This window comes from Canis lupus, chromosome 33 (genome assembly GCF_048164855.1).
Source record: "Canis lupus baileyi chromosome 33, mCanLup2.hap1, whole genome shotgun sequence".
NCBI lineage: Eukaryota > Metazoa > Chordata > Mammalia > Carnivora > Canidae > Canis > Canis lupus.
Window position 1 is genome coordinate 33495050 of NC_132870.1, and position 18404 is coordinate 33513453.

Below are 18404 nucleotides of genomic sequence, written 5' to 3' on the forward strand. Positions count from 1 at the left end.
AAGTATGGAGATTCCTCAAAAATTTAAAAATAGAACTACCATATGATCCAGCAATTCCACTTCTGGGTATTTACCCAAGGAAAATAAAAATGCTGGGATGCCTGAGTGACTCAGTCGTTGAGCATCTGCCTTCAGCTCAGGGCGTGATCCCAGAGTCCCAAGATCTAGTCCCACATCAGGATCCCTGAATTGAGCCTGCTTCTCCCTCTGCCTCTGTCTCTCTCTCTCTCTCCTCTCTCTCTGTGTGTCTCTCATGAATAAATAAAATATTTAAAATTAAAAATTCTAATTAAAAAAGATACATGCATATATACACACACACATTCACACACAAATGTAATTCTATTCAACCATAAAAAAGAATGAGATCTTCCCGTTTGCAATGACATGGGGGTATTATGCTAATAATATTCAGTTAAGCAGAGAAAAACAAATACCATATGTTCTCACTTATATGTTCAATCTAAATACCAAAACAAAACAAAATGAAACAGAAAATGAAATTCATAGATACAGAGAAGAGATTGGTGGCTACCAGGAAGGAGGGGTCAAGTGGGTAGGTAAAATAGATGAAGGGAGTTAAAGGTACAAACTCTTCATTTAAAGCATGAGATGTAACATACAGTATGGTGGCTATAGTTACTAATATTGGATTGTATATTTGAAGATTAATGAGCTTAAATATTAAAAGTCATCATAAGAAATACATCGTAAAAATTAAGTCTATGGACACAGAAAAATGTTTTTTAGGAAGAAACAATATAATGAGTAATTCAGACCAAATACATAGATCCTTCTCAGACTGAACTGGAAAGTGGCTAGAATGGCATAGGATCTCCAAGTACTAAAAAGTATCACAAAGTAATGTTTAGTGCATACATTCCTCAGGGTTTCTATTCCTAGGCATAAGGTCATTCATATGGTACCTTGTTTCCTACAACCATCTGCTCTAAGTGGATTAATAGCTGCTTTCTTTTGCAAAGACCAAAGTCAGGAAATCTGGCCACAAACCATAAATTCTTTTTTTTTTTTTTGACAACTTTTAAAACAGCTTTATTATTTATTTTTTTTCTTTCTTTTTTTTTTATTGGTGTTCAATTTACCAACATACAGAATAACCCCCAGTACCCGTCACCCAATCACTCCCACCCCCCGCCCTCCTCCCCTTCTACCACCCCTAGTTCGTTTCCCAGAGTTAGCAGTCTTTACGTTATGTCTCCCTTTCTGATATTTCCCACACATTTCTTCTCCCTTCCCTTATATTCCCTTTCACGATTATTTATATTCCCCACATGAATGAGAACATATAATGTTTGTCCTTCTCCGACTGACTTACTTCACTTAGCATAATACCCTCCAGTTCCATCCACGTTGAAGTAAATGGTGGGTATTTGTCATTTCTAATAGCTGAGTAATATTCCATTGTATACATAAACCACATCTTCTTTATCCACTCATCTTTCGATGGACACCGAGGCTCCTTCCACAGTTTGGCTATTGTGGCCATTGCTGCTATAAACTATAAATTCTATTGAAAAATGTATTAGGAATTTTACAGGCAAATCAATTTGAAGAAACTAAATGTAGACATGAAAAGGTATTATATGTTAAAGTTTTCATTGGTTTTAACACTGTATATGCACAAAAATACATTTTTTTAAAGGTTATCTGCTTATTAGTTTGTCTCTCTCCCAACTTCAAGAAGGGGACAATAGTGCAAACGTAATTCCCACTGCATGAGGGTTTTATTTCCACACAAAGGCTACTTCAGCATAGTTGTCACATTTACTTATTTCTCTTAAGATGGCTACTTTCAAAGGACATGATTAAAATAGCCTCACAGAAAACATGATCAATGTGAGGAGGGCAAAATCAGTGGCATCGACTGCAATAGGACACAAAGTCCAATAGGAGCAGCTCCAAACAATGTCATTTGTAAATCAATTAAAAGCTGCATTCATAGAAATCAGACATTCAGTTTACCAAACATAATCAAATTACACTTCCAGGGGGAATTAATGTCACAGTATACTTGGTCATTACTGCAGTTGTCCCTTCAAAAGGATAAACAAAAGAATCCCAGGCCGCCAGAGCCATCAGGGAGAAAGTGCAGAGGCAAGTGTGGGCTCTCCACACAGAATATCGGGCGTGCAGTCCCCACTTGGCCACTTGCTGGGTAACCGTGTAAGGTGCTTCTATGCCTTAACTTCTTTACTTCATTTGTAGACATGAACACAACACTGTACCGAGCTCAGAAGGTTACTATGATGATTGAACGAGATAATGTATACAGGGCATTTAGCGTCATGCCTGGCATGTGACATACATTCAATAAAATGTTAGTAGTTGATATAATTTTAAGAATCATTTTAAAAATGTGCAATCACATAGCAGTTGGAAGGGATGGAACATGTTTTATTAGAAATATTTCTGGAAGAATCCTTTGCTTTTAAAAATAGGACAAAAAGCACAGTCTGATCTGTGGCAGAGGCCTACAAAACACTGAGAAGCCTTTGCCTTCCAGAGTGCTGTTCACAAACCAGCTGCCATCAAGGTTTCTCTGTTCTTCCTTCCCTTTTCTGATCCTCCACAGGTGTCTATATTTTCATTTTCACACTGGGGAGAATCAGCAGTTTGAATCATGGCTGTGTCCACAGCTGGCTTCTGACATTTGGCTTATCTAACAAATCAGAAAATGGAGAGGGCCTGAGATTTCTCCAAGGAGAGAGCTCTTTCCAAGAGTAGAGAGAACTGGGCAATTAATATTAACTCAGTAATTAAATGTAAGCTACAGTATTTTCTCTATCTCTCTGATGAGGAAAGAAAACTTGGTAAGTAAAATCCATAACTTTAATGAGGAGAGAAAGAAAACACAACATCGAGCACAACAGGACATTAAGTCCAATAGCAGCAGCCACAGCTCAGTAATGACATTTGCAAATCAGTTACGAGCTGCATTCACAGAAATGAGATACTCACTGCTTATTTCCCTCAAAAATTCTGACTCCAAGGTACAATTAGCATTACACTATTTTGTTTCCATGTATTAATTTTACAAACATTTCTTGAGCACCAAATCGTGCCAACAAACTTTCTAGGTATTGAGGAATCAACAGCAAACAAAACAGTCTCTGACCTCACTTCCACCCATCTGGGAAGGCAGCCAAAATGTTCTCCCACACCTATCTAGAACAAAGATGTATTAATGACTGGAATGGGCAAGATCTTCTGAAGTTTATTTAGAAGGCCAGACTGTCCTCTATCCAACACACATGTACCTAGTTCTGTAATTATCCTCATGTAATGGTGATAGCAAAAAAAACATAGCAAGAAAGAAAAAGAATCCCTGTCTTTATTGTGGGAACATATCAACAAAGGTGAAGGGTTCATAATTGCTTGGTGATGGTATAACAAGTAAATATTTATATAAAGATATAATTGATGGCTTACATAGTTTGAGAAAGTACTTTCTGGTAGATTTTCCCAGTCTGACTTGTAGGAAAGAACTTATCAAAATCAAGGTCTTTCCTTTGATAAATACTCATATTTCCTCTTGGTATGCATAAATCTAAGCCCCAAGATCTCTGAATGCAGATTACATTCTCAATCCAATTTAGATGGCATGAATATTACTGTAATGGTTTGACTATTATAAAAACACAAGAGAAAGTAAGGTCCTTTCAATATCTAAAACCTTATGATTTAAATAGGGAATTACACCACAAGTAATGGGCACTAAGATAGGTTTTTTATATGTTGGATTTTTTTTTTAAAGATTCTATTTATTTATTCATGAGAGACAGAGAGAGAGGGAGGTAGAAACACAGGCAGAGGGAGAAGCAGGCTCCATGCAGGAAGCCTAATGTAGGACTCGATCCCAGGATCTGGGATCATGCCCTGAGCCAAAGGCAGACGCCCAACTGCTGAGCCACCCAGGCATCCCACACGTTGAATTTCTAAACCTCATTATACTGTGAGGTGGTCTTCTTAATTTTACAGGTTTTTTTTTTTTTTTTTTTTTTTTAAGGAAAAAGAACTTGTTTCTGAAAACATAAGTAGTACAAAGATCTAGGACTCCAAAATGGTCTGTTGTACTTGAAAGCCAGTACTTTCAAACCAGTCTTTAAAACATTGATTTGTTGAGTACTTATATTTAACCCCTAAAGGAAAACAGAGTGGGCATAATGTGAATCAGGGAGTAGAAAAATGAGAATGTAATTGTGCTTATGCTTTCTAGTTAGTACCTTTTTGTGTTTTACAGGAAATCTACATTTATGGTTTATCTGCTAAGTTTACAGTTTATCTGTAACAAATGAGGAGGAATGTCTTTAGCAAGTGTGATTGATATATGCTGTATATTCTGCTGACAGGAAGCTGTACAGCCGTGTCTGTTGTTAAGGCAGGTACCCATCTTGGCTGCTTGGTACTCAAGCCATATTAGTTGATAAATATTTTAAATATCATTCCTGGTTACTGTCAACTGTTGATTTTTTATCTTTAACCCTGAACTCCCACCAAACTGCAGACTCATAGCAATGACTTATTTGACACCTCCACTTGAAGGTTCAGTTGGTATTTTAACTTTACATGTTAACCAATCCTCTACTCTTCCAACATATCTCCACCCCTAGCCACACCCATTTCCACCTGGGGCAACTATATCCTGCCAGTTTCTCAAAATTCATCTTTGAATCCCTTCTGTATGTGACAACAAACCACCATATACCCAGTGCCACTTTTAAAACACACCCTGAATCTGACTGTAGTGCTCCTTCTCCATGGCTGTTGCTCTGACTCAAGACACTGGTCCCAGCAACTATCTTGGAACTGGTCTCCCAGGCTCTGCTTTGCCCTTGCAATTGTCCAGCAACCTAGTAGCCACGGCCATCCTCTTAAAACAGAAATCAGATCAATTCACTTTTCTCCTCAGAACTTTCCAAAACGTTCCTATCTTAGTCAGCTTGGGCTGCCATAACAAAATACCACAGATTTAGGTGGCTCAAACAACCCACACTTACTTCTCACACCTCTAGAGACTGGGAAATTCTAGCTCAAGATGCTGGCAGATCTGGCTCCTGGTGAGAACTCTTTTCCTGGCTTGCAGAGGTAAGCCCTCTCAATGTGTCCTCATATGAAGGGGGGCAGGCAGCACTCTGGTGTTTCTTTATCTTCATAAAAGGGCACTAGTCCCATCCCGAGGGTCCCCCCTCTCATGTTAACGTAATTACCTCACAAAGGCCCTACCACAAATATACCACATTGGGAATTAAGGCTTTAACATCGGAATTTGAGGGAGGCACACACGTTCAGTACATAACACCGTATCACTAGGACAGAAACTGAAGATCCTTACTACAACCTAGAGGCCTCTGTCACCTATCTGGTGGCATCACCTACAACCGTCTGCCCCCTCACTCCACACCATACCAGGCCACATGGGCCTATGTGTTGCTCTCAGCCATGCCAGGCAAGCTCCCAACTCACTAGCCCTGCAAGGCTCATTCCTCCTTGGGAATTGCAAAGTCTGTTCTCTCACTTCCTTCTGGGTTTAGCTTCCTTATCACAATTTGTTTATCCTCAGCCCCTGCCAGCAGAGTATAAGCAGAATAAGGCCTAGAAATTTTACTAGCTTTGTTCAGTCATATCACAGGTACCTATAAGAGTAAATAACACGACAGATATTCAACAAGTATTTGCTAAATGGATGAATAAATGAGTAAGGCTGATATCATAGGCCAAATGTCATTCTAAACCTGCAATGATTTTCCTACAATTTTCAAAATAGTCTTAACATCCAAAATTGAACATAGCCTCAATTTTGTTTTATTTTTCAAAATAACATAAAATATATTGTGCAGGATAAGAAATTTGAATGAGAGTAAAGAATAAAATGGAGTTATTTTAAGTCCCATTAGCAAGTTTCATAAACTTATGAGCCCTTATCTTTCCTCTCTTGGTTTCATTTGGGTTAGGTTTCAGAAATCTTCATTCAAGAAGCTAAATGCATTCTTTTGTTTTGGTTTGGGCACATAATTAACAATCTTTAGCAGCCAACAAACAATAATCCAACTATTCAGTATATCCTTTGAAATCTATCATCTATAGATTTACTCTGATATAAAACTTGGACCCAAATTGCTCTGAAGTATCTATCCAGTAAGATACCATCTGAATGTTGTTTTCAGAAACTACAGAGGTGTAAGGTTTTTTTTGCCTGTAGATTGGTTTGTAGGCATTTTACTGTGCAGGCCCTTGTTGACTAGGCAAACGAGTTGAAATGCTCTTGAAATAATAATTTTAAAATTTCATACAAGGGCTCTGAGTCTCTGAACTGGTTCCCTAAGGTTCTACACCAACAAAAAAGAATGGCAGCCTTGTCCTCGTGCATCCTTGCTATCCTCCCTCTCCCAGATCTGGTTTTATGTATCCACCTCTCTTGGTACCTCCCGATTTGTAGCTAAAGAGCCTGACCCACTGGTCACCCAAATTTCTGAATCCTCTAAGCAGAAGGTATGAGCAAGTGTATGCAAATGATTCTGTACATTTGTATGGACACAGTCTAAAGAAACCTCAGATGAAGAAAAGGGAAGCCTGACTGGGAAGATGAGGCTGAAAACTATAGAGCTGAACAGAAACACATAAAACAGCTCCAATTAGATGAGTGTGTGTGTGTGTGTGTGTGTGTGTGTGTGTGTGTGTGTGAGAGAGAGAGAGAGAGAGACAGACAGACAGAGAAACAGAGAGACAGAGACAGAGAAGGAGACAGAGAGAAATAGAAAGGAGGGAGAGCATGAGAGCAAGTGAGAACCAGAGTACAAGAAGACAAACGAGGTAGGTGTTTGGAGCAAGTGGTGTGAGGATGAGAGTCCCCAGCAAGCAGTGTCCTCTTTTCTAAGCTGGGATTCCTACCGGGATATCTTCCTAGGGGGAAGGTTAGATACTTACAAGGAGCAGGATACAATGTTCTCTCAGTTCTGCCAGGTGCAGTTTTAGGAAAACAGAGGTAGGAGGCAATTGGATCAGTTTATGGCTTTAGCTGAGAGAGATTCAGAGAAAAAAAAAATAAAGGAATTTCACCATCACTAAGCAGATACCTGCTTCTAAAAAGCAAACTCATCAGGGCTATGTTCCTATCCAGCTTCTGTTCAAGCAACTCTAGAGAAAAATACTATTCAAATATTCCCCAGATCGGGGGGGCACCAGGGTGGCTCAGTTTGTAAAGCATCCGACTCGGTTTTGGCTCAGGTCATTATCTCAGGGTCCTGTGATGAAGCCCCATCGTGGGTTTCAAACTGAACCCGAAGTCTGCTTGAGATTCTCTCTCTCCCTGCTCCTCTCCCCACTCCCATACTCTTTCTCAAATAAATAAATCTTAAACATATATACACATGTATGTATATATGTGTGCATATATATGTGAGTGTGTATGGATGGGTGGATTGATGGATGTATAGATATTTTCCCCAGATCTGCCCCCAATTTGATCCAACCAACAGGAAAGGAATGACTCAGACACAGAGTCAATCCAAAGTGCTCTGTTAGGGGGAAAACGTGGTAGGGGCAGAGCTTTCCATCTGAAGTAAAAGGTAACATTTTCATCTATTTCCTCCTCCTCCCAGGTAGCTAATGATCTAGGCTCACTGTGAATTACACAAAAAAATTATACAAAAAATGAACAGTAAATTGTGAAAGCAATATAAACAGACATGATTATTATGTTATAGTTTGTGCTAGACTTAATGGCAACTTATGTGCTAGGACCTGAAAATAAAATGTGAATGAGGTCCCTAACACCAATGAACTAAGTCTGGGGGTAATATTCATAGGTAAACACATAATGTATAAGAGTAGCTGCTAGCCTGCATAGCACATTTTAAAAAGGCAGCCCTTGTAAGGCAGCCCTTGTATCAGTCTGACTCATCCCTTTAGCTAGATACCTTCCTATACTGAAAACCTTCCCCAGACTACCCACTAGAGGTGTCAAGAATGGCAGAGGGTTCATGCCAGAGATAAGGCCTAAAAAAATTATATATGCTTGGAGGTAGCAGGAGGGGGGACAGTTTCCCCACAAAAGCAGTATGAATAAAAAGGCATCAAGAAAAGATGGTAAACTTCGAGACTGGAGGTGGGGAGGAGAGAGGATATGGTCTATATGGCTGGACAGTAGAGAACAGTTAAGGAAACTGAAATGTAAAATATTTTGCAAAGTTGGGATTTTAGAATTTAACTTGAGGAACTAGAGAACTGTAGAAGGATTTTAAGAAGAGGAGTGACAGATCTGATCTGCACTCTTAAAAGCCCACTTTCTGGGGCCCTTAGTGGCTCAGTCAGTTAAGTGTCTGCCTTTGGCTCAGGTCATCATCCCAAGCTCCTGGACTGGGACCATATTGGGCTTACTGCTCAGCAGGGAGCCTGGTTCTTCCTTTCCCTCTGCTCCTACTTCTCCCCCTGCTTGTGCTCTCTGGTTCTCTCTCAAACAGATAAATAAAATCTCTCTCTTTTTTAAGCCCCCTTTCTTAGAAGCAAAATGGAGAGCTGAGAAGAGGAAAGGTTTATTGGAGCCTGTCCTGTGGTATGTGGGTAAAGAGGAAGCAACAAATTTAAAAGTCATTTAGGAAGTTAAGTGAAGGGAATTGCTAAGTGATTATATAAGTTGGCAAGGGAAAGAGAGGTGGGCAGGATAAAACCAGGTTTCTGGCTTAGGCAAGGCTAGAAGGTAAGGCAGGGAACACAAGCAGAGAAACAGGTTTGGGTGAGGGTCATGTAGGGCAGCAGGGGAAAACAAGGTCCATTTTGTATATGGTATTACTATTAAGGTACCAGTATACAACATTCAAGAAATATTCAATAGGAAGCCCATCTGAATAGAAATATTAAGTGGGGAAAAATTGGTATGTGAATGAGATGCCCTGGTTAGATTTAAGAGACAGGCAAAGGAAGAGAAATTCAGGAAGAAGACTGAAAGAAAATAAGTTGTTCAAGACAAAGAAGAAATCTAGAATACACGACATGTTACAAAAGCCAAAGCAGGTGACTCACTCTTGCAACTATAGAGAGATCAAGTAAGACCAGAACCTAAAAAATTTCACTGAACTTAGTAATAAGGAGGTGGCTTCTAATCATGAGGAGAACAGTTTCACTGGAACATAAGGGAAGAAGCCAGAATGTAGAAGCTGAGGAAATGGAAACAGAGTGCTTCTTTAAAAAAAACAAATAACAAATAACTGTTCAGTGAAATGGAAATGGGAAGGAATGGGGAGGAATTACTTAAATAACTGTTTACATAATTTTTTAAATGTAGAAAGATGGTTACCCAGCATTATCCCTAGAACAGACTCACGTCAACTTCTATGTCTGGAGAAAACATTGTTCCCTCCTTAAATCTCAGAGGTATTCAAATCTGCTCAATATTCTGCCTAAAACACTGACAGACAACATGAGACTCTCTCTTCTCTATATATCTAATTTGGGCACTTAATTACATGCACTTTTAAACTGCTGAGTATTTTCATTTGCAAATGTCCTAGCTTCCTGCACAAGTAGGAAGCCCCTACCATGTCAACAATATTTGGTGCCATGTAGGCCACGTCCTAGGGCTTTATTTAAATAAAAAGTAATGCAGCTGCACAAAGAGCGCACATAGCTTTGAGCAGAGGAGGAAGTAAAGAACAGAAGGCTTGTAGAGTAGAACTGTGAACTTTGGAATCAAACAAATGTATTTGAATCTTGGTTCCACCCTTCATAAAGTAAGTCACCCTCAGGCAAATTAATTAATCTGAGACCGAACTTCTTCATAGGTACAAGATACACAGCAGGTGCTCAATATTTATTAAGTTGAATCAAAAAATGGAGAGGATAATACCTGTAGAGTAGTTGTTTAGAAAATTAAATATGCTCATTATGGTAAGTGTTTAGACAACGGGTTTCAGTTTGCAAAATGAACATTAGGATAAGGTTAAAAATGTGGAATAAGAGGGTGAGGGAATGGGTGAAATAGGTGATGAGGATTAAGGAGAGCACTTGTGATGAGCACTGGCTAATATATGGAATTGGTGAATCACTAAATTCTCCACTTGAAACTAACATTACACTGTATGTTAACAGGAATTTAAATAAAAACTTAAAAGTGCAAAGTAAGAGATATACTACAACTTCAAGAAAAAGAGAATGACCAAGCAGTATTACAAAATCATTTATAAGTAGATCTATAATCAAATTATATTAGATATAGCAGGAATTATCTCTTATATAACTCAAGGATTAGCAATTAAACAATCAAAACACCAAATAAATAAATCCTCAGAAGTGAAAATCTTTCTCAGAAGACCAGTTTTATTTCTTCAGTCTGTATCTATTCAAATATATGCCTTAAAAAATGGAACTTTGGACGGAATGGGATTATTTTGTCTTCCACGATACTAGAGGTAAGCTGTATTGCAAGGACAGTAGCATTAGTGTGCAGAGGATGGTGTGGAAAGTTGGGAGGATGGAAGATCAAGGCCAGAGGTAGCTATCACAGGTTCAGCTCACTAATAGGGCTGTCTGCAAAGTCACACATGGGGGCTCATGAGTCCAGACTTCAAGTGTGTAGAAAAAATGGTCCAGAGCCCAGAAAGTCCAAGTCCAAAGACAAGAGCTATGTCAGAGTATCAATTACCAGTGGTAGGACAGGGTCTGGGACTGTGTTAATGGTCTTTTGAAACCAGGGAATTCTGATAAGTTGTTGACACAAAGTAAGAATTGTTCACCATGGCTGGCCGTTTGCAGTCTACATCTATACACAAATAAGTGAGTGAGACTGGGTCAGTATTTCCCAGGCTCAGCAGAAGAAACCAGCAGCCTCGCCTTCCACCGACCATCTTGATAACCTACTGAAATGGCTCTGTGCCTAGATGTGGTTTTCTCATTTCTCCCACCAGGGGAAATTTGTTATATCTGAGGTGCCAAGATGTTCAAAAAATGGTATTGCCTTTTCTGAGCAATATAAGGCTACCCATCAGGGCTCACACTACATTGCCCCATCCTGGTTAAACTGGGCAGAGAGTTTAAGGGGATCCAGGTCAGCTCCAAAAGTGCAAATACATTTAAAGAATACAGGGATTTCCTCATGAGATATTTGCAAATGAAGATAAATATGTTCTCTTCTGTACTCTCATAGAAAGGATCCTTTAGTACATCAAAATTAGTTCATTCTCGCTTATACCTATTGTCAGAATGGTTTCATGTTATTAATAAAGGCAAAATCTCAGCTGAGGCCAATCATTAGAGAGGCAGGCCCTGGTAGACTCAGTATGTTTTGGGAAGCACAGGGGAAGATTAAATACAAAAAGAAAAAGACCTCAACAATAGCAGAATAAGTAGAAAAGATAACACCCTGTCAGATTCATGGCTTAGAGAGCAGTACATCTGCCAAATAAGGACAAACCTGGCCTAGGTTTTATACAAGGCAAAAGTTAAAAACTATGAGGAAAAAGTCAGGGCTCAAAGTTATTTTGGAAATAGTGCATGTATGTGTAAATTCAGATGTACTCTGAAACAAAATCAATTTTCAAGTAAAATAAAAAGGTAAGCTTTGAGTGATATCCCCTTAAGATGTAAACCAAATTTACCATCTGTAGGTTAGGTAGGTGTGGTAGTTGGCTGATGAGGCAAAAAGAGGTGGGCAGCAACTACCTAGAAGCCCATTTATGAAGTGTCTGTGGCTGCTTTGCACTACAATGACAAAGTTAAAAATAAGGGCAAGAGATCACATGGCTGCAAAACCTAAAATACTTATTATTGGGTGCTTTACAGAAGTAGTTTGCCAATCCTTGCTTCAGAGGCTTTAAAAGAATTGGTGAGGATAGGATGCTATTATGAAAGCATAAGTCAGGCTGACAACCAGTACTCTTTATTTACTCAAAAGTTTGATAATTTTATCTGGACAGTAGGCATTGGTTTTGAAGTATGGAACAAACTAATGGCTATTCCATAAAGGTCTAAGAATGAGGCTCACTATCAAATCAGTAAATGATCTGGCAAGAGAAAAAAAATGGTGATATTTATTGATAGTACAGTTCTGCTTCCTGGGGTATCACTAAAATGCTCCCTAAGGTGGAGAAGCAGCTGGCAGTTTTAGGTATCAGCCAGATAAAAGAGACAATGACCTTGACATTCAACAAAGATGACTCATGTTCTCCAGGTTGCATGGGAAATACGTCAAAGGTTACCAAGAGGGCTCTGGGCCAAGATTCCAGCCAGTAGAATGGGAATTTCAGACTAAATGATAAGGATTGTTCAGGAAGACCAGGCAGCAAAAAAGAGGTATGCTAACTCATATGGTTTATTGATCTTCTAAACCAGGTAGGATCCATATATTTGTTCTCCTGCTTTTGTAGTCTTTATTTAGTTATGTACTTGCCCTAGCCTACTGATACTGATTTTAGCCAGAGGAAAACCTAAGTTCTATAGACGAGCCCTCTACTTGAATAAAAACGCTGTGTCATAAGTTGAAATTTATATTTTTTCCAATAGAAGTGTTTGTTCCCCTTCAGATTATCTACATTTAATAAAAATATATGTTTATTGTTTAACATGCATCATTTAATGTGTGACATTTATTTGTTGAGCACAGACTTGAAGCCAAACACTATTTTTGGTACAGGGGATACAATTAGTAAGCAAAGTCCCTGCCTTCATTGAGGTTTTACATGCTAGTGGGTAGAAAATAAATCAACAAGTAAATATTCAGTATCATGATAAAGGCTATAGAGAAAAAAATAGAGGAAGGAGGGAAGAAGACAGGGAGTGCAGGGTGGGCATGGGGGAAAGAGGCTGCTTTTTTTATGCAGAGCTATTAGGGAAGGTTTCCTGGATGAGGTAATGGTTGAGCAATGGCCTGAAGGAAGGGAACTAGCATTCCTGTGGGGAGTAGAGGGTAGCAGTGCCCTCAGGAGGGACACATAGTGTACTCATGAACCCCCAGGGGCCAAGGGGCTGGGGCAGAGCAAGTGAAGGGGAGAGAAGAGCTAAGATCAGGAAGGTAAAGGGACAGGTGATCCTTGTGGAAGGCTTCACACCATTGTGAAGGCTCTAGGACTTGTCCCGAGTGAAGTAGGAAGCAGAGGACAGATGTGATCTGACTCAAACACAGCAAGAGCAAATCTGTTAAAAGTAAGTGGGATATTACCACTTCACCAAAAATATTGGTGAAGTGGTAATATCCCAAATTAAAAACAAGTAACATCAACATACCTGTTCACTTATTGTCTCAAAAAAATAACATTTTCTAGTTTTTGGAAAAACCTTGGGAGAGAGTTACAACATTCTTTTTTTCATTTTATTGGGAAACGCTTTGCAACTGTTTTATCATATTAACACATCACTGATTTGGAATAACTAGGGAGACGATCTATGAAAATTGGTTAAAATATTAAATAATCTATTTAAATAAATTTCACTATCCTTTAGCATGTGAAGTAAGAAATCAGGCTTGCCAACACTAATAAAAGTTGTTTTAATAAAAAGATTTCTTTTGGGGGTGGGGGGTGAGAGAGAATCTTAAGCAGGCTCCATGCTCAGCATGGAGGCCAACCTTGGGCTTGATCTCACGATCCTGAGATCATGACCTGAGCTGAGATCAAGAGTTGGACACTTAACCAACTGAGCCACCCAGGGATTTCAAATAAACAGATTTGTAAAGGATTGTAATTAGCAGATGTCAGCATCAGTCTACACTAGGTTAACTTCTAAGGATACTATCTAAGGGATACTTCAAAATGTCTCAAAACAGTTTATTCTCTACATGAGATACATATCCAAAATCTTAAAAAAAATCTTACATTATTCCTTTTCTTAATAGTATATTTGGGGGGTATATTAGTAATATAAAGGTATAAATAGGCATAAATAAATGTAAGCCTAGTTTAGCTCAGTGTCTGTCCAGTGTTTTACTTACCAAGTGAGCTGGGTGATGCTTCTCCATTCCACAATCAGGCTGCATCTCCAACCCAAAATGCACACTTTACTAAGATAGGAGTTGAAGTGAATAGAAATTTGTAAATCTTTTACAAAGATTACAAGATCATTAAGACTACTATGGGAGTCACATTTAAGATTAAGGGACCATTCTACTATGTTTCTTCAAAGTAAGTTTTGTTCTGTTTTAATATGAAATCTATGGTGAAAGGTCCATATTTGGGCTCTACTGGTCTCTGAAAATTTCAAACTACATAAAAACTTTGGGGTCAGTATGCAATTTTATAGAGAAGGAGAATCTATGACTATAAAAGTTTATCTGAACATGGTTCAAGATCCAAAAGTGATAAAATCAAAAAGGATCACAATGAAGATAAAATTACTTCCTAGAGAATTACTGTTCTTTTTATGATTCTTGGGATACTCTCATTTTTTACTTCAATATTGACTTACATAGTTTCTCCTAGTTTTAAATTAAAAAAAAAACTTAAAATATAAAAATACCCTTTTTCAATGATTCAGAAAAATTTTTTTAAAGATTTTATTTATTCATGAGAGAGAGAGAGAGAGAGAGAGAGAGAGGCAGAGACACAGGCAGAGGGAGAAGCAGGCTCCATGCAGAGAGCCTGACGTGGGACTCGATCTTGGGTCTCCAGGATCAGGCCCTGGGCTGAAGGCAGCGCTAAACCCCTGAGCCACCAGGGCTGCCCAGAAAAAAATATTCTAATCTGTAACTTGATATCACTTATGGCTGACATTTAAACTAGTTATTTTTCTACTCTTTGGTTAAAAGAGAATATTTTAGAAACTTTTATTCACAGGATAGTTTATACAAGTATCATTGCTTACTTGTTCTTCATTAAAGGGGACATATTGACTAATTTTATTTTTCATTTATTTTTTGACTAATTTTATATTATATATATATATATATATACACACATATATATATGAAAATCACATGGGTCCAGGGCTAAACCAAGTAAGTCTAGCTCTTCGCTGTATTACTGTTATTGTTGCTCTTACCTTAAATCAAGGTTTCCCAATCTCAGCACTATTAATATTTTGGACGAAATAATTCATTACTGTGAGGGGCTGTCTTGTCCCTTGTAGGATTTTAGTGGCATCTGAGGCTTCTATTCAATTGATACCGGATGGGCACCTTTAGTTCTGATGACCTAAATGCATAGTGCCAAAGGTCCCCAGGAAGAAGAAAGAGTAAAAGCTACAAAATTACCCCAGGTTGAAAACCTACCTTGAATCGATTCTTTGGCTTTTGGGGATGGGGGAAGGGGATTGGCCTTATCTCATTTCTCTTGTCCATATTATGAATGTATTCTTAGAAAGTGACCAGGAGATGTAATTTAATTTTAAAGGGCAGATTTATAAAAGAAATATCAAAAGAAAAGGTCACTGGAATAATCTATAGAATATGAAAATGACATTTGAAAACCATGTTTTATCAGAGCGCTTCTCTTTAAAGTTCCTAACAAATAAGTTTAAAAATATATTTGGTACTACTACCTTTAATTTTTTTATATTTATTTTAAGATTTTATTTATTTATGAGAGACACAGAGAGAGGCAGAGACACAAGGAGAGAGAGAAGCAGGCTCCATCAGGGAGCCCAATGTGGGACTCAATCCTGAGACTCCAGGATCATGCCCTGGGCCAAAGAGAAGCACTCAACTGCTGAGCCACTCAGGCGTCCCTGGTACTACTACCTTTTAAATGAGACACCAGGGGATGGCAACTGGCAGAAGAAAAAATACGATCTTCAATATATTAATTTTATTGTAGCTCTACAAAATCAAACCTGTTAATAAAACATAGACTTAGTCCTTTCCTTATAAGAGTAAATACTGATATAAGCCTATCTAAGATCAACACATTTTAACTATTACTGCTAAAATGAAAAGAAGGGCAGCCCGGGTACTACTTACTACTTATTCAGAAGATATTTTGAGAATCCAGCTTGACTATCTTTACTTCCTGCATGAAAAAAAGGACCCAAAACCAAAGGTCTAGCTACCCTTCAAGTCTTGGTCTAAGAGGGATGATCATAACCATTGCCAACAGCTTCCACCCTGAAGAGGAATGCCCAAATGGGAAAAGGCTTAGAGTTTTTAGGAAAAAGTGAATGATCCAGCTTTTACATAGTGTTGTTTGTCATTTCTATTTTTCCTTCTTCGTCCATTGCCCCTCCAAAAAGGTATTTTCCAATCTTCAAAATATACTTTCACCAGGGGTACCTGGGTAGCACATTTGATTAAGCCTCCAACTCTTGGTTTTGGCTCAGGTCATGACCTGAAGGTCATGAGATGGATGAAGCCCCAGGGTGGGCTCCAGGCTCCGTATGGAGTTTCCTGAGTATCCTCCCTCTCACTCTGCCTCTCCTTCTCATGTGCACGCACACGCACACACACACACTCTCTCTCTCACATAAATCTTAAAAAAAAAAAAAATACTTTCATGTTCTCAATTCAATTAAATTTCTAATTTCTCCCAACTTCCTTCCCCTCCTTTGTTCCCTATTCTTAAAGAAATATACATCTCTCCACTCACCCAAACTAGAAACCTCAGAAAAACCACGTTCTATTCCATTTACTACAGTTTAACTGCTGCCCAAGATCTCCTAATTCTACCCTCACAATATCTCTAGTATCTTTGCCCTTCTTTCCATTTCTGTTCTCATTACCATGGTTTAGAAATTCATTATTTGCCTTATATATAAATTAATTTTCAAATGCTCTTTCAACACAAATTTATCCTGACTCCAAAAAATTATGTTTATTACTGCCAAAATTGTTCTTCTAAGAAACCAATATAATCATATGAGTCAAATAAATAAATCTTTAATAATTCTTCATTTCTAAAGATTTAGAGATCAAAAACTTTGGCATAGAAAAGTTGACGCTCTGTTATCATTCCTAATCAAGCTTTATGGCCAACACACCAATATACTCCAGTCATTCCAGGTTTTCTATTATTCTTTTTATTTAAATTAATTAACATATAACATATTATTTGTTTCAGAGGTAGCAGTCAGTGACTCATCAGTCTTATATAACACCCAGTGCTCATTGCATCACATGCCCTCCCTTAAAGTCCACCATCTAGTTACCCCATCCCTCCCACATCCCTCTCCTCCAGCAACCCTCAGTTTGTTTCCTGTGATTAAGAGTCTTCTACAGTTTGTCTCCATCTCTGATTTCATCTTGTTTTATTTTTTCCCTCCCTTCCCCTATGACCCTGTTTTGTGTCCTAAATTTCACATATGAGTGATAACATGGTAATTGTCTTTCTGACTATTTTGTTTAGCATAATACCAATTCCATCCACATCATTACAAATGACAAGATTTCATTTTTTGATGGCTAAGTAGTATTCCATTGTGTGTCTATGTATGTATATATGTATACACACACACACACACACACACACACACCCCATCTTTATTCTTCTGTTATAAACATTGGAGTGCAGGTGCCCCTTCAGATCACTACATTTGTTTCTTTGGGGTAAATCCCTAGTAGTGCAATTGCTCAGTCATAAGGTAGCTCTATTTTCAACTTTTTAAAGATTTTTTATTTACTTGAGACACACACACAGAGACAGACAGACAGACAGGCAGGCAGAGGGAGAAGCAGGCTCCATGCAGGGAGCCTAATGCGGGACTCGATCCCGGGTCTCCAGGATCACGCCCTGAGCTGAAGATGGCACTAAACCGCTAAGCCACCAGGGCTGCCCTATTTTCAACTTTTTGAGGAACCTCCATACTATTTTCCAGAGTGGCTGCAGCAGCTTGCATTCCTGCCAACAGTGTAAGAGGGTTCCCCTTTCTCTGCATCCTCATCAACATCTGCTGTTTCCTCACTTGTTAATTTTAGCCATTCTGACTGGTGTGAGGTGGTATCTCATTGTGGTTTTGATTTGTATTTCCCTGATACAAAGTGATATGGAGTATATTTTCATGTGTCTGTCGACCATGCGTATGTCTTCTTAGGAGAAATGTCTGTTCATGTCTTCTGCCTATTTCTTGATCGGATTATTTGTTCTTTGGGTGTTGAATTTGATAAGTTCTTTATAGATTCTGGATACTAGCCCTTTATCTGATAAGACATTTGCAAATATCTTCTCCCATTCTGTCAGTTGTCCTTTGGTTTTGTCAACTCTATCATTTTTCAGGAGTAACATGAACTTTCACAACTGATCTTTTCCTTTTATTGTTTTGTCTTTCTACCCTGCTATTGAGTATAAAATACCTGCTCATTTATGGCAAAAACTTTTTTCATTATATAATGCATTTCAGTTAAAATTATTAGTTTATTACTTAGTGCTCTCATGGCACCTTAGTAATAGCATCATTAAGTATGTAACCACATTATATTTTAGTTGTACACATAACTATCTGCCCTCCAAAACAGTGAACTTGTGGTCAAGGACTAT

At 38.4% G+C, this 18404-nt stretch overlaps 1 protein-coding gene and 1 long non-coding RNA gene across 24 annotated transcripts in view; both read right to left on the reverse strand.

The window, feature by feature from the left end:
• Positions 1-18404, reverse strand: part of CAMK2D (calcium/calmodulin dependent protein kinase II delta) — a 309843-nt gene that overhangs the window by 181298 nt on the left and 110141 nt on the right. The window lies entirely within an intron of this gene.
• Positions 716-16492, reverse strand: LOC140623772 (uncharacterized). Its single transcript, XR_012023309.1, has 4 exons — positions 15899-16492; positions 13937-14005; positions 6946-7036; positions 716-2680 (listed from the first exon to the last, which is right to left on the reverse strand). It is a non-coding gene; the product is annotated as an uncharacterized lncRNA (long non-coding RNA).